This window comes from Lissotriton vulgaris, chromosome 9 (assembly GCF_964263255.1).
Source record: "Lissotriton vulgaris chromosome 9, aLisVul1.2, whole genome shotgun sequence".
Classification (NCBI taxonomy): Eukaryota; Metazoa; Chordata; class Amphibia; order Caudata; family Salamandridae; genus Lissotriton; species Lissotriton vulgaris.
Window position 1 is genome coordinate 897,450,002 of NC_141697.1, and position 20,973 is coordinate 897,470,974.

Here is a 20,973-nt window from a genome sequence, read left to right on the forward strand (position 1 = left end):
TGGTGCTGTGAAGCAGGATGGAACGTAACTTGTGGGCCAAGTGCCTTAAGCGTGCGCCCTAAGTTTGTTGGTTGGCGCTGTGAGTTCAGCAATTGGACCTCTGCCCACCAGCCCCACTGTGAGCTGTGGTGGTGCTACCAAGTTGTTGCTCAACAGCCATAGACTGGGGCAGCCGAGAAGGCCTCCCCACAGAAGTGCAGAAGATGGTCTTGTGGCCAGCAACCATAAACCCTTCCTGGAAAACATTGGGCAACTGAGTAGCTGCTTCCAAAAAGTGCCACTTGTGCAAAAGTTGCATTAAATTTGACTTGACCATCAAGTTGGTTTAATCAACATTTCTTTTGATGCCTTGAAGTATCATGTAAAACACAAAAACTTGAAACAACGGCGGACTGATAGGACAGCACTTTGTTAAAAAAAAATATACAGAGAGAGTCTAGTTCTGTGCACTACTCATCCGGTACGTGCCGTTGTTTGGTGTCACTGTCCAGCAGTTTACAGAGATAATGGTAAATGAAGAGGTTTGTAGTCCAAATAAATATCCAATATGTGTAATCAAAGACAAAGTGTTTTTTTCTCTTATATCCAAATTATAACAACATCCAGCCTACTCGTTTTGTTCCAATTACATTTAGAACTTCATCAGGGCTGAAATCCACATGGAAAATGAGACAAAAAGCTTGAATCAAGCATGTAGACCCATATAAAACTACATAAAACTACTAAATATACAGTCTTGACAACAATGATAAAATAACATGACAACAAAGTATGAAATGGCACTCAAATATATCTGATGTGGACATAACACACCATTCAAACTATAAAACTGAAACAAATACATATATTCACAAGAAACTACTACTGAAGACAAACATCAAGTAACGCCTAATATTGTCATACCAAACACATATATAAATAGAATTATATTTAGTAGTTTTATTTCGTGTTTTACATGTGTATACAAGTTTGATTCGTGCCTTTTGTCTCTTTTTCCATGTGGATTTCAACCCTGATGAAGTTCTAAATTTAATTGGAATGAAACGTGTTGGCTGGATGTTGTTATAATTTGGATATAAGAGAAAAAATAAACACTTTAACTTTGATTAGATATTGGATATTTATTTGGACTACAAACGGTGCACCTTTCCATTTACTATCATATCCTTGAAGTATCATGTTTCAATCAATCAATCAGAACATTTGTAAAGCGCACTACTCACCCGTGAGGGTCTCAAGGAGGGGGGGGGGGGGTGCTCCTACGGCTCAAACAGCCAGGTCTTGAGTAGCCTCCTGAAGGTTAGTAGGTCCTGGGTCTGCCGTAGGAGGATGAGGAGGGAGTTCTAGGTCTTGGCGGCGAGGTAGGAGAACGATCTTCAGCCGGTGGTCGCTCTTTGGATGCAGGGGACTATTGCGAGGGCAAGGTCGGTGGAGCGGAGCTGGCGGTTCAGGGTGTAGAGAGTGAGTCGGCTGTTTAGGTATGCCGGTCTGGTGTTGTGGAGTGCTTTGTTTGCTTGGGTGAGGAGGTTTAAAGTGATCCTCTTGTTGACTGGGAGCCAGTGCAGGTCTCTCAGGTGGGGTGAGATATGGCAGTGGCGAGGAATGTCTAGGGTGAGGCATGCAGAAGCGTTCTGTATGCGTTGCAGTCATTTCAGAAGTTTGGCTTGGCCAAGGCTCCCGCATAGAGGGAGTTTGCGTAGTCTAGCCTGGGTGACCGTTCTTCTTGTTTCGGTGGGGATCCGCCTGTAGATCTTGCGGAGCACACATAGGGTGTTGCAGCAGGAGGACGAAACGGCGTTGACCTGCTTGGTCATGGAGCGTGCAAATCTAGGATGACCCCCAGGTTGCGTGGGTGGTCGGTGGGTGTTGGTGCTGCTCCCAGTGTGGTCGGCCACCAGGAGTAATCCCAGGCTGAGGGGGTGGAGCCGAGGATGAGGACCTCCGTCTTGTCCGAGTTCAGCTTCAGTCGGCTGTTCTTCATCCACTCGGCGACGGCCTTCATTCCTTAGTTGAGGTTGGCTTTGGTGGGAAGGGGTCCTTGGTGAGGGAGAGAATCAGCTGGGTGTCTTCGGCGAGGGAGATGATGTTGAGGTCATGCAGTTGGGCGATGTGGGCAAGCGGTGCCATGTAGTTGTTGAACAATGTTGGGCTGAGGGATGATCTTTGTGGTACGCCGCAGAAGGTCCCGGAGGCTTCGGAATGGAAAGGTTTACCCATTCAGAAGTTAGCACTGCTGAGTTATCGTTTGTAAAGAAAGGGGGTACCCCTGACGATAGTTCCTAAATCAGGGTATATAAACAAATTGAAATCAAAAACAATTTAGGAACACGAAAATATATTATATTATCGGACCTGATAAGCATATACAGAAGACATGCATGTACCATTCATTTATAAAAATATATATTTTTTATAATTTTTTATAATTTATGATATTTTATAAATTGACCATATTAAATTTCATACAAAATGTAAAATGGCAATAACTCCAATATCATTTATCGCAAAAAGATGATCAGGAATGTTTGTCCAATGTTATCTTAACCAATGGTGCGATACTTTCTTTTCTACCTTGTGATGGAACCACTCCGTCACCAGCCACGGACGCGCTGTGCTAATGACGGAGTGGTTCCGTCACGGCCTGGCCGCCGTGCCTGCGTGGCATCAATTCCGCGCCTGCGCTGAGCGTTCTATTGAGCGGCGGGCCGTGACAGAACCACTCCGTCACAAGCGCATCGCGCCCTTGGCTCGTGACAGAGTGGTTCCATCACGAGCATGGCGGCGCCGTGCTGCCCCCCTCCCCCCGAGCGCCGCGGCGGAATTACTGCTGCAGTCAAGGGGTTAAGGGAGGGGGAAGATGGGAGGGGGATTAAGGGTGGGGTGATTAAGGGATGGGGAGCGGGATTACGAGACGCGTGAGCTGGAGGGGGGATTAAGAGACGGGTGAGCTGGAGGGGGATTAAGAGACGGGTGAGCTGGAGGGGGGATTAAGGGACGTGGGCAGGAGGGAGGTGAAGGGACGTGGGCAGGAGGGAGGTGAAGGGACGTGGGCAGGAGGGAGGTGAAGGGACGTGGGCAGGAGGGAGGTGAAGGGACGTGGGCAGGAGGGAGGTAAAGGGACCTGGGCGGGAGGGGAGCGTGGCTAGCCAGCTATGATGGTGGTCGGCTGCCGATAGAGCTCCGGAGTCACCCGGGGATTAAATCCTGATATTGGGCCTCTGCGGGAGCCTAGATTTGCCCACAGGCGACGGGAATGGTGCGGAGGCCCCTGGGAAGGTCTGACGATCGGAAATATTTGTAAGCGACCCGAGACGTGATGGTGAAGGGACGAGGCCTGCTGCGGCGCCCCGCGTTTGCCAGCCGGGCGCTAGAGTATAGGCGGAAGTGAGAGGAGAAGCGGACTGTTCAGACAGAAGCGACCGTGAGAGGTGCCGGCATAGGGTCGCTCCATCGCATCTGCTAGCCGAGGGACTCCGGACGACGCTGAGCTTCTGAGGAGGCATCGCCGCTGGATTGGTGAGACGATGACGAGGCTCGGAGGGGGACCACTACGTGACTGAGACGGGCCGCGGGGCCGGAACTACCATGGCGCCTGCTTTCCGTTCCGGGGGCGGTCGAGCACCACAGACAGTGGGACGCGAGGCAGATAATATTAGGAGGTGGCGGTGAGTTCTGGAAGGGGTGAGTGTAGAACTCCCCCCCCCCCCCCCCCTGAATATCGACAGTGGACGGCGCTTCATAATTTTCATCTGATCTGAGTGCCAACATTCCCCTGACTGAAGTGCTGTGAATCGGGGGCCGGCGTTAGAGTGCTTGATCATTGGGAGATTGCCCGGAGCGGGAGGAGTGATCGATAGCTCGCGCTTTGCTGAAACAGAGCGGTAAAGTCCTTACGGCAGATTGTTGTGATTCGTGTTTAAGGGACGCGCTACGGCAAGTGCATAAGCCTTGAAAGTGGAAGCCTGAACACGATGACTTGGTGGTGGTGGACCCCCCCGGATATTAGGGGATAGTTTGTGTATTTGAGAATGGCTGGCTGGATGGAGTAGCAGCCCCCCTTCCCATGTACCCGTCGAGCGGTGGCTGAGTAAGAGACCTCGCATACGGAGTGGAACAGACGGCGAGCTAGCAGTTGTACCGCCCCGTGCTTGACGGAACCCCTGTGAGATGAACCTGCTTTGCTTTCCTTCGTCATCGCGCGCTTGCTCCTTCATTCCTGTCTGATCTCCTTACTACATGGACGCTCTTGCCTTGGTGTGATGCAGTCGGTGTTACCAAGAATCACTCGCCCTGGTGAGGGGCCATCTTAGAGACTGTTCCTATTAAAGAAGCGGCCAGCATCCGGAAGAGAACGGAGATCACCCCCCCCCCCCCCCCCCCCCCCCCCCCCTTGACGTCATGGTTAGGAAAGGGGCCAAGGGACTGGAGAGCCTGGGAGACCCGGAGACAGCGCTGGCTGTGTCGGGCGTCTGAGCTGCAGGAACAGGCAATGGTGGGAAACCGCCTGCAGGCAAGTTGGACTTCATTCTGAAAGAAATAAGAGAATCCAGAGCGGCGATGGAACAACAGCCGGGGGCCCTGACTACAAATCTGTCCCTCTTGAAAGCAGATCATGGCAAATTGGCAGATAAGGTGAAGGACCAGAGCCTCGTCCTCGCAGATCTTACACCGACGGTGGCGGACCACTCTTTCTCCATACAACAACTCCAACAGCAGGTGAACTCACTGATGGATCGGTTGGAGGATGCGGAGGGGAGTCACCGACGCAATAATATACGCATCATAGGCCTGCCAGAACGATGTGAGGGAACTCGCGCAGCGGACTTTATGGAGCAATGGTTCTGAGACCATGTTGCCACTGAAGGTCTGTCTCCATGCTTCTGTGTGGGCCGAGCACATAGGATCCAGACTGGCCAACCTAGACCTGGCCGGCCGCCCGGACCACTGATAGTGAAGATCCTTAACTACCAGGACCGTGATGTCTTATTGCAGAGGGCTCGAGAGAAGTCACTAATCCAATTTGAAAATCACAGAGTATCCTTATATCCGGATGATACCACTTTGGTCCAGAAGCAGCGCACGTCGTACCAACCAGTTAAGAGAAGGCTACAGAGGGCCAGACTGAAGTATGCACTCCTCGTCCCTGCCCGGTTGAAGGTTATCCACGAACAGAAGACACACTTTTTTGAAAGTCCCTCAGATGTGGAGGAATGGCTGGAGGTGATGGACTTAGACGAGAGCCAGGACTCTGCTCAGAGACGATCCGGTCAGGCTCCGGAGGATGAGTCCGGCCAGGAGGAGAGAGGGTCCCTTGAGCCCGGTGGGAGGAGTGGACGTTCGGGCCGACGCGGAAGCAACAGAAAAAGGACCAACTAGGAGCGTTAGCGACAGCAGGAGCCTTCCGTGAGGATACAGGGAAGATCGGGACCAACTCAGAGGACAGTCGATTCATTCTGATTCTGATCACAGTGCTGTCCTGTTTCTCACTATCACACCCAGAGCTGCTGATGATATAGGAGATAACTGAGGACGATGGCGGACCGATTTGATATAGAAACATGGAGTCAACATGAGTGGTATCCTTTATGTAACAATAGTCGCTATTGTTGTGATGGTCCAGTATGTACAACGCACTGAAAATTGGATGTCTGTTGTGGGATGGGGGAGATATACATCTAGATTCTGTTCTTCAAGTTCTGGGTATTGCTGGTGAGCCTAAATGAGACATTCCCTCCATATGACTACTCACTCATCCTGTAGACCTTCCCCCCATTCCCTTACTGTTAGAAATGGGATCCCTGGCTGGCCAGGGCTTGTGCCAAAGTAAGTCAGAGACCACCACTCCTAAGTCAGGGCAAGGGAGTTACACGCCAAGATAACCCCTGCTCACCCTCTAGGTAACGTGACGCGAGCAGCATGGCTAAACTTGGAGGCTATGTAGGTTAAGTGTTTGCGCACGCACCCAGCAACAACACCCAAGGCCCACCACAAAGGAAACTCCACACAAGGTTATATATAAAAATAGCCTTTGTATTATACCAAAACACATTAGATAAGAACACACATTTTACAATGTGCCAACAGGCACGGGCAGAATTTACAGGGGATATGTACAAGACAGGGCCACCTGGACCACTCTCAGGAATAGGCACTATTAGAACTTAGCACTGGGTAGAATTAACACTTAGCACATATAATAACAATCACTGTAGCACAAAATAGGACATAAAGCACACCATCAGTCACTACTGGTAACAGGTAAAAACCACCTACGCAACCCTAACCACTTTAGGAAAATGTCACGCAGGGAACCAGGACCTCACTAGCAACACCTGTACTAGGAGAAAAACAACCACCTAAGTATCACTATACATGTAGGGGTATAGGCACATTACACATGATGCATCACAACACATTCAGAGGTGTAGGGAAGGAAAACACATGATGCAGAACCTACATTCAGCGGTGTGAGAACAAGGCACATGACGCATAAAAACACATTCAGAGGTGTAAGGAAGGAAAACAAAATTGCGCCAACTCACAAAAGTCACCACCTGTGACTTTCCCTAGGCCCTCTGGCCTTGTTGGGTCTAGGACGCCCTGTGTCCCAAAGTCAGGGGGGCCTAAACGTAGCAGCTGCCCACTAAGTGCTGGGCAGCTGTAGAGCAAGGATGGGGCCAACACGTTGGAGCCTCACAGGCTCTGCGCCACTGACCGTCCCCTGGGCCCCTCTGGACCCTAAACAAAGGACTGGCCCCTTGGAGCCTTGCTGGGCTCAAAATGCACAATGGGGGCTGTGAGACTCTCAGGGCTCGTAAACAACAAGCTGATTGCCCCCTAGAGCCTTGCCAGCTCTTAATCACCAAGAAATGCCCCTTTGCGTTGAAGCCTCTGAGGCTCTAAAGAACGGATTGCCACCTTGGTGGGGGGTAAGTCCCTCTCGGGGGACTAGTAGGCCAAGATATGCCCTCAGGGCCCTGGTGGGCCAACCAAGAGTGCCCTTAGGTTGTTGGGAGTCCCGCACGGGGGACTCAGAATCAAGGGAGGCCCCACGGGCCTCTCAGCACCACCGGCCTCGCAAGGAGGGGGGGCAGGCACCGGCAATGTGCCCCGACGTCCCCCCTCTCGTTTGAACGCACTCACCGGTCTCGTCTCAGTGCTCTGCGGCGGCTCTCTCTCCTGGGCAGCGGGGCTCTCCTCCTGACAACGGAGCCCCGCCTGCACCTTCTGCTGCCTCTCTTCTCGCTGCTGGGCTCTCCTTTGGGCAGCGCGGGGTTCTCCACGACACCGGAGCCCCGCCTGTGCCTGCAGCCCCTCTGCTCCTCACGCCGCGGTCCCGAGGGCGGGACTTCCGGGTTTCTGGAGGGCGCTTCCGGGTCATTGCAAGCAGCGCGGCGGCACGGCAGGGGGGGACAGAGCAGCAAATGCTGGGTGTGCACCGGCTGGTTTAAAATAACCAATAAATCGAGGTGGGCACTCGATAGGCTCAGCAATCCTGGGATGCCGAGTTGGCACCGGCTTGGCAAACAAAGCACTCTCAAGCGCAATAAATAAAATAAAGCGCTCCCAGGCGCTAGGGGTGAAAGTAAAGCGCTCTCGGCGCTAGGGCAGAAATGAAGCGCTCCCAAGCGCTATAAGGAACCAAAGTCCAGCAAAGTTCTTTTAGGCAAGCAGGTGGGAAATGCTGGGCCCAGAGCCAGCTCACTGGGCCTCCAGGCAGGGAGGCAGTCCAAGTGGCAGTCCAAGTGGCGGTCCTCCTGGCGCCCAGCAGCAGCCCCCCTCCAGAAATGGATCCAGGAAGAGAACATTTTCCAGGGGTCACAGACCCTCTTTTATACACCTTTTCCCTTTGTCTGGCTTCAGGGTGAGGGGAAAAAACAGTTGCAGCTGGTCTGGGAGCACCCTTGATGTGCTCAGCCCCTCACTCTATTCACTGGCAGGGCTAGGGTCATCAGTCACACCACAGGGGGCGGAGCCAGCATTGTGTGGGGAAAGCCCAGCCCTATTTAGGACCCAGGTGCACTCCTCCAGACCATCATCATGCTAATCTCCACACTCGCCACCGGGCAGACCCATCCAGACTCCTGGAGCCAGGCTCACCAGCCAGCTCCATCCAATTCCGTGCCAGCACACTCTCTACACACGCACAGCCATGTCTAGAAGTGGCACTTCCACACTAGACACATACACGCCGCACATATCATTGCGCAGCATTCAATCACACGAGACCGCACATACCAAACTTGAGCCTGCACACCTCACGCATAAGAAACTACCAGGGACACAAATTCCCCATGCATTCCTATGGGAGGGCAGGCCAAACTTACTACACGCATTCAGAGTGCGCACGCACTTTCCACTGGGACACAGTGAAAGTGCGCAGAAACGAAAAATCACTACCACCAATTCACATTCAAAAAGAAAAAAGTTTAGGGGTGAATCTGCCAGAAGGGCCAAGTCCAACACTTACCACTTGTGATCATATATCCTTGTTCCCCTGGATGATCTGATGTTGAGCAAGCAGAGCTGAACATGAACAATGAAACGACGGTGCTAAAGCTTGGCCACCCCCCAATGGCGTATGCACCATAATTTGGAATGAAAAGTTTGTTATTCTAATGTTCGGCCCAGCATTGCTTAAATGCTGTGCAGAGTTTGGTTGGGTTTTAGATTTGGTTTCGGGGTATAGGGATTCCTGGTCGCTGCATACAGTGGATAATGCAATAGGGCTACAGTTATTCTTACACGTGATAGAAGACACACATGGTTGAGATTGCAGGGACATAATTTCTCACCTGGAATGTGTGAGATTTGGGGGCAATTCAAAAACGTCATCGAATCCACTCATTCCTCCTTAGACACCGCACACAGATTGCATTCCTTCAGGAGTCCCATCTTACTGACTCGGAGTCACAGAAATTGAGGAAAAAATGGAGAGGTACGATCTACTCCATGACATACTCTGCCTTTTCTAGAGGAGCAACCATATGGGTCCGTCACAGGATACCATTTGTGGAGATGGAGAGGAGGGTGGATGACCAAAGCAGGTACATCTTAGTGAAAGGAACACTGGACGGGAAGTTGATAGTCTTGGGAAGTGTATACGCACCGAATTATGATCAGGATAAGTTTGTACACAAACTAGGTTTGGCACATTCAGAGTGGGTCGAGATACCCTGGGTGTTAGGAGATTGGAATGGGGTCTTAGATTTGAGTATGGACAGGTCACACACCCCCCTACAGGCCGCTGGAGTGACCAAGTTGACTGACCTCTTTGCTTCCTGGGTTGAGGGTTGGATGGTATCATATACATGGCGGGTGTTATATCCAACCCATAAAGAATATTCTTTTTATTCTCCCCTGCATAATTTACACACTAGAATTGATCGGTTCCTGTGTTCCAGTTCGATAATTACCAAAGTGGAGAAATCAGAATATTAGGCAAAAACGTTCTCCGACCACAGACCCTTAACTCTAACACTCCTCTGGGATAGGGTGCCGACTCCGGTGCCTACCTGGAGACTTAACCCCTCTCTACTAGAGGATCCCCCCTTTTGTGCATCCCGGTCTGTTGTTCTCACTGATTATTTTAGAGTGAACTGGAATTCTGCTTCTTCGGACCAGGTGGTTTGGGATGCCATGAAAGTCGTGATCAGGGGTGCAGCAATAGGACAATTGGTAGGGGCTAGGCAGGAGATCCATAAGAACCTCTGCGAGGTGGAAGACCGGTTGAAGGCCCTGGAGAGGGAGGCAAGTCTTGATCCTGGGAAGAAGGGAGACCTACAGATTGGGTACATTGACCATGCTGAGATTTTAGAAACACTGCGGACGATAGATTACAAGGAATATTTACGTCGTCAACACACGGAAGCCGATACGTCTGGCACACTATTGGCCAGGTTAGTATGTGATCAGCCAGACCCATCGACCATAATCCAAATACGTGACCTGACGGGTACCTTGGTCTGTACGCAAGTAGAGGTGAATCAAGCCTTTTATGCCCATCTGAGTGGCCTTTATGTGCCCATAGGCCTGGAGGACCCAGTACAAATTGCCGAATTCCTGGACAATCTCCCCTTCCCGGTCCTGTCGGATGACACACAAAAGACGCTTGAGGGCCCTATTACACAGCACGAGATACGCGCTGCGATCAAGAGCCTTAATCGTAAAAAAACACCCGGTATGGATGGGTTACCGGTAGAGTTCTACTCGACCTATTCGGATACCCTTGTACCGGTTCTTGAGAAGGTGTACAAAGTGGCGTTCGAGGAAGGACAATTACCGGAATCAACCATGCATGCCATGGTTACATCCATACCTAAGCCTGGCAGAGATACTCTAGGCATGGCGAATTATAGACCTCTCTCCTTGCTCTCGACGGAATACAAGATTTTTAGCAAGGCCCTGGCCATGCGCATTCAATCTCACCTCACTAAACTTATACATCAGGACCAATGCGGTTTCCTTCCAAGGCGTAGTACCTCATTGAACACACGTAGATTACATGCCTTGATGTCGGCTTCGCATAAGGACCTCCCGTGGGCGGGCTGCATAGCGCTTGATCTGAAACAAGCATTTGACTCTCTGTCCTGGTCTTTCACGTTTGAATTGCTGAAACGGTTCAGTTTCCCGGACACCTTCATATCTGGATACGCTTATTGTATACTAACCCTACGGCTAGGGCACACACGGCATGTCTCTGAGCGCTACACAGTGCACAGAGGCACCCGACAAGGCTGCCCCTTATCCCCGATCTTATTCGTGCTGGTACTGGAACCTCTTGCGTTGGCACTACGGGGCACCATGGAACGGATGGGCATCCCAGTAGGGGGGGACTCACCATTTGATATCTATTTACGCTGATGATATCATGATATACTTACCTGACCTAGAGGCAGATCACACGGCAATCTCCGATATCTTGCAGCAATTTGAAAAAGTGTCGGGCCTAGAGAGTAATCCTGGAAAATCGGTTGGATTCTTCTTTAGGGAAGGCCTGCAATCCTCTCATATCATTTTTGGAACGTACCCAATTCCAATAGCCCCCGTTTCTTTTAAATATCTGGGCATACAAGTATATAGGAAGCCTGAAGACCAAATAGATGGGAACATCAAACGCGCCATTACACGACTCCGCGGTAGCGTGGGATTCTGGACTTCACTACCACTGTCCGTAATGGGCAGAGTTGCTATTTCTAAAATGATTATGCTCCCCCACTTATTGTACTATTTTGTGAATATACCAGTGATACTTCCCCAACACATTTTTAATTCAATCAATACTCTTGATCAACCTTATTTGGGGCATTGGTCGTAGATGCATCAGTCTGCTTAAACTCCAATTGGGAACCAGGCTGGGGAGACTTGGGGTACCGGATTTCAGGAGCTATTATTATGCCAGCCAGCTACAGTGGCTATCATATTGGATCGCAGGCAGGAACCTACATGAGATTGCCTTTACGAAAGAGCGCCTGGACCGTGGGGAACTCCACTCCCTACTGTTACTGAAAGCCCGGATCTCCATGATTTGCTCTCCCCTCCTGCACTAACATGCTGGAAGAAAGCCCTGTCATACAAGTCTACAGTACCGCCTTATGCAGCGAATATCCCATTGTTGGGCATTCCGACACCGCAGGGTAGACTTACACGAAATGCGCTGCAGATTTGGACGGAAAGCGGGGTTGGAGAAGTGTGGGCCTTTTTTGGCGATGAAACGATGTTATACCATGACTCCTCCATGCAGAACACAGGAGCCCCTCCAAGATTATAGCTATTACACGCCACGGTATCTCATTATATTAGAAATACATGGGCACCTTTAAGACTAAAGCCCACACAACATGAACTGGTCTACTTGATGTATTATATGGGGGAGGGGGGGGCACCTTGTATGCGGGCTCTACACTGGGATCAGGGAACATGCAGCAATTCCGCTTACGACTCTTAGGACGACCTGGGCTCAGGATTCTGGTTTGGAACTAGCAGACAAGATGTGGCAGCTTATACTGGAGCACCTGAAAAGAGTATCACTTAATGTTAAATTCAGATTTATTCAGACAATGGTGCTCCACAGGGCATACTTAACCCCCAAGCGACTACATTGTATGTTCCCAGACTCCCCATATTGCTTCCCCCGGTGCCAAGGCGACGACGCGGATTTCATTTACATGCTGTGGTCCTGCTCGCGATTACTGAGCTACTGGGCGGAACTATGCCAGACGCTCCATACTGTTACACAATTACCTGTTCCGATGGAAGCCCTGTATTGTTTAGTGAGGGTGCGTAAGAGATCTAAGTCATTGAAGGTTAAATTAAAATTCCTAGACCTGGCCCTAATTCTGGGGATTAGATGCATAACGATGAGATGGAGGTCCCCCAGGCCTCCTAGGTTAACTACATGGCAATCTGACATAGTACAATGGGGTCGGGCAGAGGGTGCGGCCTTAAGGAGAGAGGAAGAGGGAGGCCATAGGAAACAACCCATAGCGATGGAGTGGATACGATGATACTGAAATTGGAAGGACTAGAGTCAATCATTCCTCAGGTAAGTGGGTCACAATAGTCTGCTCAGGATAGAGGAATTTAGCCGAGAGGATGCCCCCGCTGAGAGGTTCACATGATAATTATACCCTGACGCTGCAGGCTGACAGTCATTATTGTGTGCCGTAAGAGAATCACCAAGATGATTCCGAAGCGACCAGGAGAGGGTGGGTTAGGGGGAAGGGGGTGTGTTGGGATGGGTGTTCATTGTTTTGAGAATAATACTGTTCCGTATGTGGCGAACTTACAAGATAAAGTCAGAGTGAGGAACTGACAGCTGATGTTGATGGAACTTACCTTGTTATTTTTTTGCCTTATTTACGAAACTTTATTAAGAGACTGTACTTATACACTGAGACAGGAGGTTAAATGTGGTAACACAAAAAAGGAAAAAAATTACTGATGTATAGATATCCTGGTACAAATGTAAGTTCTTACTGCAGTCACCAATAAAGAGTTTAAAAAAAACAAAAGGGACGTGGGAGGGATGGTAAGGGAACGGGGTGGACAGGAGGGCTATCAAGGGTTGCAGACAGGGCTGGTGGAAGGGGCGATAATGGACGCAGATGGGGCTGGTGGGAGGGGCGATAATTAACGAAGACTGGGCGGCTAGGAATCGGGGATAATGGACGCAGGCAGGGAGGGGGGATAATGGACGCAGGTAGGGTGGGTGGGAGGGAGGATAATGGACGCAGGTAGGGTGGGTGGGAGGGGGGATAATGGACGCAGGCAGGGTGGGTGGGAGGGGGGATAATGGACGCAGGCAGGGTGGGTGGGAGGGGGGATAATGGACGCAGGCAGGGTGGGTGGGAGGGGGGATAATGGACGCAGGCAGGGTGGGTGGGAGGGGGGATAATGGACGCAGGTAGGGTGGGTGGGAGGGGGGATAATGGACGCAGGTAGGGTGGGTGGGGAGATAATGGGCGCGGGTGGGTGGGAGGGGGGATAATGGACGCAGGTAGGGTGGGTGGGAGGGGGGATAATGGACGCAGGTAGGGTGGGTGGGAGGGGGGATAATGGACGCAGGTAGGGTGGGTGGGAGGGGGGATAATGGACGCAGGTAGGGTGGGTGGGAGGGGGGATAATGGACGCAGGTAGGGTGGGTGGGAGGGGGAATAATGGACGCAGGTAGGGTGGGTGGGAGGGGGAATAATGGACGCAGGTAGGGTGGGTGGGAGGGGGAATAATGGACGCAGGTAGGGTGGGTGGGTGGGAGGGGGGATAATGGACTCAGGTAGGGCGGGTGGGAGGGGGGATAATGGACGCAGGTAGGGCGGGTGGGAGGGGGGATAATGGACGCAGGTAGGGCGGGTGGGAGGGGGGATAATGGACGCAGGTAGGGCGGGTGGGAGGGGGGATAAGGGACGCAGGTAGGGCGGGTGGGAGGGGGGATAAGGGACGCAGGTAGGGCGGGTAGGAGGGGGGATAAGGGACGCAGGTAGGGTGGGTCGGAGGGGGATAATGGACGCAGGCAGGGCGGGTGGGAAGGGGGATAATAGACTCGGGCAGGGAAGGTGAGGGGAGAATGGACGCAGGCAGGGCGGGTGGGAGGGGGAGAATGGACGCAGGCAGGGCGGGTGGGAGGGGGAGAATGGACGCAGGCAGGGCGAGTGGGAGGGGGAGAATGGACGCAGGCAGGGCGGGTGGGAGGGGGAGAATGGACGCAGGCAGGGCAGGTGGGTGGGGGAGAATGGACGCAGGCATTGAGAATGGACGCAGGCAGGGCGGGTGGGGAAGAATGGACGCAGGCGGGGCGGGTGGGTGGGGGAAGAATGGATGCAGGCGGGGCGGGTGGGTGGGGGAAAATGGACGCAGGCGGGGCGCGTGGGTGGGGGAGAATGGACGCAGGCGGGGCGGGTGGGTGAGAATGGACGCAGGCGGGGCGGGTGTGTGAGAATGGACGCAGGCGGGGCGGGTGGGTGGGGGAGAATGGACGCAGGCAGGGCGGGTGGGTGGGGGAGAAGGGACTCAGGCAGGGCGGGGCGGGTGGGTGGGGGAGAATGGACGCAGGCGTTTGAGAATGGACGCAGGCGGGGCGGGTGGGTGGGTGAGAATGGACGCAGGCGGGGCGGGTGGGTGGGGGAGAATGAACGCAGGTAGGGTGGGTGGGAGGGGGGAGAATGAACGCAGGTAGGGTGGGTGGGAGGGGGGGGGGAGAATGAACGCAGGTAGGGTGGGTGGGAGGGGGGAGAATGAACGCAGGTAGAGTGGGTGGGAGGGGGGAGAATGAACGCAGGTAGGGTGGGTGGGAGGGGGGAGAATGAACGCAGGTAGGGTGGGTGGGAGGGGGGAGAATGGACGCAGGTAGGGTGGGTGGGATGGGGGAGAATGGACGCAGGTAGGGTGGGTGGGAGGGGGGATAATGGACGCAGGTAGGGTGGGTGGGAGGGGGAATAATGGACGCAGGTAGGGTGGGTGGGGGAGAATGGAGGCAGGGTGGGCGGGTGGGTGGGGGAGAATGGAGGCAGGGTGGGCGGGTGGGTGGGGGAGAATGGAGGCAGGGTGGGCGGGTGGGTGGCGGAGAATGGAGGCAGGGTGGGCGGGTGGGTGGCGGAGAATGGAGGCAGGGTGGGCGGGTGGGTGGCGGAGAATGGAGGCAGGGTGGGCGGGTGGGTGGGGGAGAATGGAGGCAGGGTTGGAGAATGGAGGCAGGGTGGGCGGGTGGGTGGGGGAGAATGGAGGCAGGGTGGGCGGGTGGGTGGGGTAGAATGGAGGCAGGGTGGGCGGGTGGGCGGGGTCGAATGGAGGCAGGGTGGGCGGGTGGGCGGGGTCGAATGGAGGCAGGGTGGGCGGGTGGGCGGGGTCGAATGGAGGCAGGGTGGGCGGGCGGGGGAGAATGGAGGCAGGGCGGGCGGGTGGGTGGGGGAGAACGGAGGTAGGGCGGGCGGGTGGGTGGGGGAGAACGGAGGCAGGGTGGGTGGGTGGGGGAGAACGGAGGCAGGGTGGGTGGGTGGGGGAGAACGGAGGCAGGGTGGGTGGGTGGGGGAGAATGGAGGCTGGGTGGGTGGGGGAGAATGGAGGCAGGGTGGGTGGGTGGGTGGGGGAGAATGGAGGCAGGGTGGGTGGGTGGGGGAGAATGGAGGCAGGGTGGGTGGGTGGGTGGGGGAGAATGGAGGCAGGGTGGGTGGGTGGGTGGGGGAGAATGGAGGCAGGGTGGGTGGGTGGGTGGGGGAGAATGGAGGCAGGGTGGGTGGGTGGGTGGGGGAGAATGGAGGCAGGGTGGGTGGGGGAGAATGGAGGCAGGGTGGGTGGGGGAGAATGGAGGCAGGGTGGGTGGGTGGGGGAGAATGGAGGCAGGGTGGGTGGGTGGGGGAGAATGGAGGCAGGGTGGGTGGGTGGGTGGGGGAGAATGGAGGCAGGGTGGGTGGGTGGGGGAGAATGGAGGCAGGGTGGGTGGGTGGGGGAGAATGGAGGCAGGGTGGGTGGGTGGGGGAGAATGGAGGCAGGGTGGGTGGGTGGGGGAGAATGGAGGCAGGGTGGGTGGGGGAGAATGGAGGCTGGGTGGGTGGGTGGGGGAGAATGGAGGCTGGGTGGGTGGGTGGGGGAGAATGGAGGCTGGGTGGGTGGGTGGGGGAGAATGGAGGCTGGGTGGGTGGGTGGGGGAGAATGGAGGCTGGGTGGGGGAGAATGGAGGCTGGGTGGGCGGGTGGGTGGGGGAGAATGGAGGCAGGGTGGGCGGGTGGGTGGGGGAGAATGGAGGCAGGGTGGGCGGGTGGGTGGGGGAGAATGGAGGCAGGGTGGGCGGGTGGGTGGGGGAGAATGGAGGCAGGGTGGGCGGGTGGGTGGGGGAGAATGGAGGCAGGGTGGGCGGGTGGGTGGGGGAGAATGGAGGCAGGGTGGGCAGGTGGGGGGGGGAGAATGGAGGCAGGGTGGGCGGGTGGGTGGGGGGAGAATGGAGGCAGGGTGGGCGGGTGGGTGGGGGGAGAATGGAGGCAGGGTGGGCGGGTGGGTGGGGGGAGAATGGAGGCAGGGTGGGCGGGTGGGTGGGGGGAGAATGGAGGCAGGGTGGGCGGGTGGGTGGGGGGAGAATGGAGGCAGGGTGGGCGGGTGGGTGGGGGGAGAATGGAGGCAGGGTGGGCGGGTGGGTGGGGGAGAATGGAGGCAGGGTGGGCGGGTGGGTGGGGGAAAAATGGAGGCAGGGTGGGCGGGTGGGTGGGGGAAAAATGGAGGCAGGGTGGGCGGGGGAAAAATGGAGGCAGGGTGGGCGGGTGGGTGGGGGAAAAATGGAGGCAGGGTGGGCGGGTGGGTGGGGGAAAAATGGAGGCAGGGTGGGCGGGTGGGTGGGGGAAAAATGGAGGCAGGGTGGGCGGGTGGGTGGGGGAAAAATGGAGGCAGGGTGGGCGGGTGGGTGGGGGAAAAATGGAGGCAGGGTGGGCGGGTGGGTGGGGGAAAAATGGAGGCAGGGTGGGCGGGTGGGTGGGGGAAAAATGGAGGCAGGGTGGGCGGGTGGGTGGGGGAAAAATGGAGGCAGGGTGGGCGGGTGGGTGGGGGAAAAATGGAGGCAGGGTGGGCGGGTGGGGGAAAAATGGAGGCAGGGTGGGCGGGGGAAAAATGGAGGCAGGGTGGGCGGGGGAAAAATGGAGGCAGGTTGGGCGGGTGGGTGGGGGAAAAATGGAGGCAGGTTGGGCGGGTGGGTGGGGGAAAAATGGAGGCAGGTTGGGCGGGTGGGTGGGGGAAAAATGGAGGCAGGGTGGGCGGGTGGGTGGGGGGAAAATGGAGGCAGGTTGGGCGGGTGGGTGGGGGAAAAATGGAGGCAGGGTGGGCGGGTGGGTGGGGGAAAAATGGAGGCAGGGTTGAAAAATGGAGGCAGGGTGGGCGGGTGGGTGGGGGAAAAATGGAGGCAGGGTGGGCGGGTGGGGGAAAAATGGAGGCAGGGTGGGCGGGTGGGTGGGGGAAAAATGGAGGCAGGGTGGGCGGGTGGGTGGGGGAAAAATGGAGGCAGGGTGGGTGGGTGGGTGGGGGAAAAATGGAGGCAGGGTGGGCGGGTGGGTGGGGGAGAATGGAGGCAGGGTGGGCGGGTGGGTGGGGGAGAATGGAGGCAGGGTGGGTGGGTGGGGGAGAATGGAGGCAGGGTGGGGGAGAATGGAGGCAGGGTGGGTGGGTGGGGGAGAATGGAGGCAGGGTGGGTGGGTGGGGGAGAATGGAGGCAGGGTGGGTGGGTGGGGGAGAATGGAGGCAGGGTGGGTGGGTGGGGGAGAATGGAGGCAGGGTGGGTGGGTGGGGGAGAATGGAGGCTGGGTGGGTGGGTGGGGGAGAATGGAGGCAGGGTGGGCGGGTGGGTGGGGGAGAATGGAGGCAGGGTGGGCGGGTGGGTGGGGGAGAATGGAGGCAGGGTGGGCGGGTGGGTGGGGGAGAATGGAGGCAGGGTGGGCGGGTGGGTGGGGGAGAATGGAGGCAGGGTGGGCGGGTGGGTGGGGGAGAATGGAGGCAGGGTGGGCGGGTGGGTGGGGGAGAATGGAGGCAGGGTGGGCGGGTGGGTGGGGGGAGAATGGAGGCAGGGTGGGCGGGTGGGTGGGGGGAGAATGGAGGCAGGGTGGGCGGGTGGGTGGGGGGAGAATGGAGGCAGGGTGGGCGGGTGGGTGGGGGGAGAATGGAGGCAGGGTGGGTGGGTGGGTGGGGGGAGAATGGAGGCAGGGTGGGCGGGTGGGTGGGTGAAAAATGGAGGCAGGGTGGGCGGGTGGGTGGGGGAAAAATGGAGGCAGGGTGGGCGGGTGGGTGGGGGAAAAATGGAGGCAGGGTGGGCGGGTGGGTGGGGGAAAAATGGGGCAGGGTGGGCGGGTGGGTGGGGGAAAAATGGAGGCAGGGTGGGCGGGTGGGTGGGGGAAAAATGGAGGCAGGGTGGGCGGGTGGGTGGGGGAAAAATGGAGGCAGGGTGGGCGGGTGGGTGGGGGAAAAATGGAGGCAGGGTGGGCGGGTGGGTGGGGGAAAAATGGAGGCAGGGTGGGCGGGTGGGTGGGGGAAAAATGGAGGCAGGGTGGGCGGGTGGGTGGGGGAAAAATGGAGGCAGGGTGGGCGGGTGCTTGGGGGAAAAATGGAGGCAGGGTGGGCGGGTGGGTGGGGGGAAAAATGGAGGCAGGGAGGGCGGGTGGGTGGGGGAAAAATGGAGGCAGGGTGGGCGGGTGGGTGGGGGAAAAATGGAGGCAGGGTGGGCGGGTGGGTGGGGGAAAAATGGAGGCAGGGTGGGCGGGGGAAAAATGGAGGCAGGTTGGGCGGGTGGGTGGGGGAAAAATGGAGGCAGGTTGGGCGGGTGGGTGGGGGAAAAAATGGAGGCAGGTTGGGCGGGTGGGTGGGGGAAAAATGGAGGCAGGTTGGGCGGGTGGGTGGGGGAAAAATGGAGGCAGGGTGGGCGGGTGGGTGGGGGGAAAATGGAGGCAGGTTGGGCGGGTGGGTGGGGGGAAAATGGAGGCAGGTTGGGCGGGTGGGTGGGGGAAAAATGGAGGCAGGGTGGGCGGGTGGGTGGGGGGAAAAATGGAGGCAGGGTTGAAAAATGGAGGCAGGGTGGGCGGTGGGTGGGGGAAAAATGGAGGCAGGGTGGGCGGGTGGGTGGGTGGGGGAAAAATGGAGGCAGGGTGGGCGGGTGGGTGGGGGAAAAATGGAGGCAGGGTGGGCGGGTGGGTGGGGGAAAAATGGAGGCAGGGTGGGCGGGTGGGTGGGGGAAAAATGGAGGCAGGGTGGGCGGGTGGGTGGGGGAGAATGGAGGCAGGGTGGGCGGGTGGGTGGGGGAGAATGGAGGCAGGGTGGGCGGGTGGGTGGGGGAGAATGGAGGCAGGGTGGGCGGGTGGGTGGGGGAGAATGGAGGCAGGGTGGGCGGGTGGGTGGGGGAGAATAGAGGCAGGGTGGGCGGGTGGGTGGGGGAGAATAGAGGCAGGGTGGGCGGGTGGGTGGGGGAGAATGGAGGCAGGGTGGGCGGGTGAGAATGGAGGCAGGGTGGGCGGGTGGGTGGGGAAGAATGGAGGCAGGGTGGGCGGGTGGGGAAGAATGGAGGCAGGGTGGGCGGGGAAAAATGGAGGCAGGGTGGGCGGGTGAGAATGGAGGCAGGGCGAGTGGGTGGGGGAGAATGGAGGCAGGGTGGGCGGGTGGGTGGGTGGGGGAGAATGGAGGCAGGGTGGGCGGGTGGGTGGGTGGGGGAGAATGGAGGCAGGTCGGGCGGGTGGGTGGGTGGGGGAGAATGGAGGCAGGGTGGGCGGGTGGGTGGGTGGGGGAGAATGGAGGCAGGGTGGGCGGGTGGGTGGGTGGAAGAGAATGGAGGCAGGGTGAGCGGGTGGGTGGGGGAGAATGGAGGCACGGAGAATGGAGGCAGGGTGGGTGGGTGGGGGAGAATGGAGGCCGTGTGGGCGGGTGGATGGGGGAGAATGGAGGCAGGGTGGGCGGGTGGGTGGGGGAGAATGGAGGCAGGGTGGGGGAGAATGGAGGCAGGGTGGGTGGGTGGGGGAGAATGGAGGCAGGGTGGGCGGGTGGGTGGGGGAGAATGGAGGCAGGGTGGGCGGGTGGGTGGGGGAGAATGGAGGCAGGGTGGGCGGGTGGGTGGGGGAGAATGGAGGCAGGGTGGGTGGGGGAGAATGGAGGCAGGGTGGGAGGGTGGGTGGGGGAGAATGGAGGCAGGGTGGGAGGGTGGGTGGGGGAGAATGGAGGCAGGGTGGGAGGGTGGGTGGGGGAGAATGGAGGCAGGGTGGGCGGGTGAGAATGGAGGCAGGGTGGGCGGGTGAGAATGGAGGCAGGGTGGGCGGGTGGGTGGGGAAGAATGGAGGCAGGGTGGGCGGGTGGGTGGGGAAGAATGGAGGCAGGGTGGGCGGGTGGGTGGGGAAGAATGGAGGCAGGGTGGGTGGGGAAAAATGGAGGCAGGGTGGGCGGGTGAGAATGGAGGCAGGGTGAGTGGGTGGGTGGGGGAGAATGGAGGCAGGGTGGGCGGGTGGGTGGGTGGGGGAGAATGGAGGCAGGGTGGGCGGGTGGGTGGGTGGGGGAGAATGGAGGCAGGGTGGGCGGGTGGGTGGGTGGGGGAGAATGGAGGCTGGGTGGGTGGGGGAGAATGGAGGCACGGAGAATGGAGGCAGGGTGGGTGGGTGGGGGAGAATGGAGGCCGTGTGGGCGGGTGGATGGGGGAGAATGGAGGCCGTGTGGGCGGGTGGATGGGGGAGAATGGAGGCAGGGTGGGCGGGTGGGTGGGGGAGAATGGAGGCAGGGTGGGCGGGTGGGTGGGGGAGAATGGCGGCAGGGTGGGCGGGGGAGAATGGAGGCAGGGTGGGAGGGTGGGTGGGGGAGAATGGAGGCAGGGTGGGAGGGTGGGTGGGGGAGAATGGAGGCAGGGTGGGAGGGTGGGTGGGGGAGAATGGAGGCAGGGTGGGAGGGTGGGTGTGGGAGAATGGAGGCAGGGTGGGAGGGTGGGTGGGGGAGAATGGAGGCAGGGTGGGAGGGTGGGTGGGGGAGAATGGAGGC

The 20,973-nt window shown here is 57.4% G+C and overlaps 1 protein-coding gene across 1 annotated transcript in view; it reads right to left on the bottom strand.

The window, feature by feature from the left end:
- The window catches only part of LOC147692462 (uncharacterized), a 544,708-nt gene that overhangs the window by 26,049 nt on the left and 497,686 nt on the right, over nucleotides 1-20,973 (bottom strand). The gene's annotated exons all lie outside the window — the stretch shown is intronic.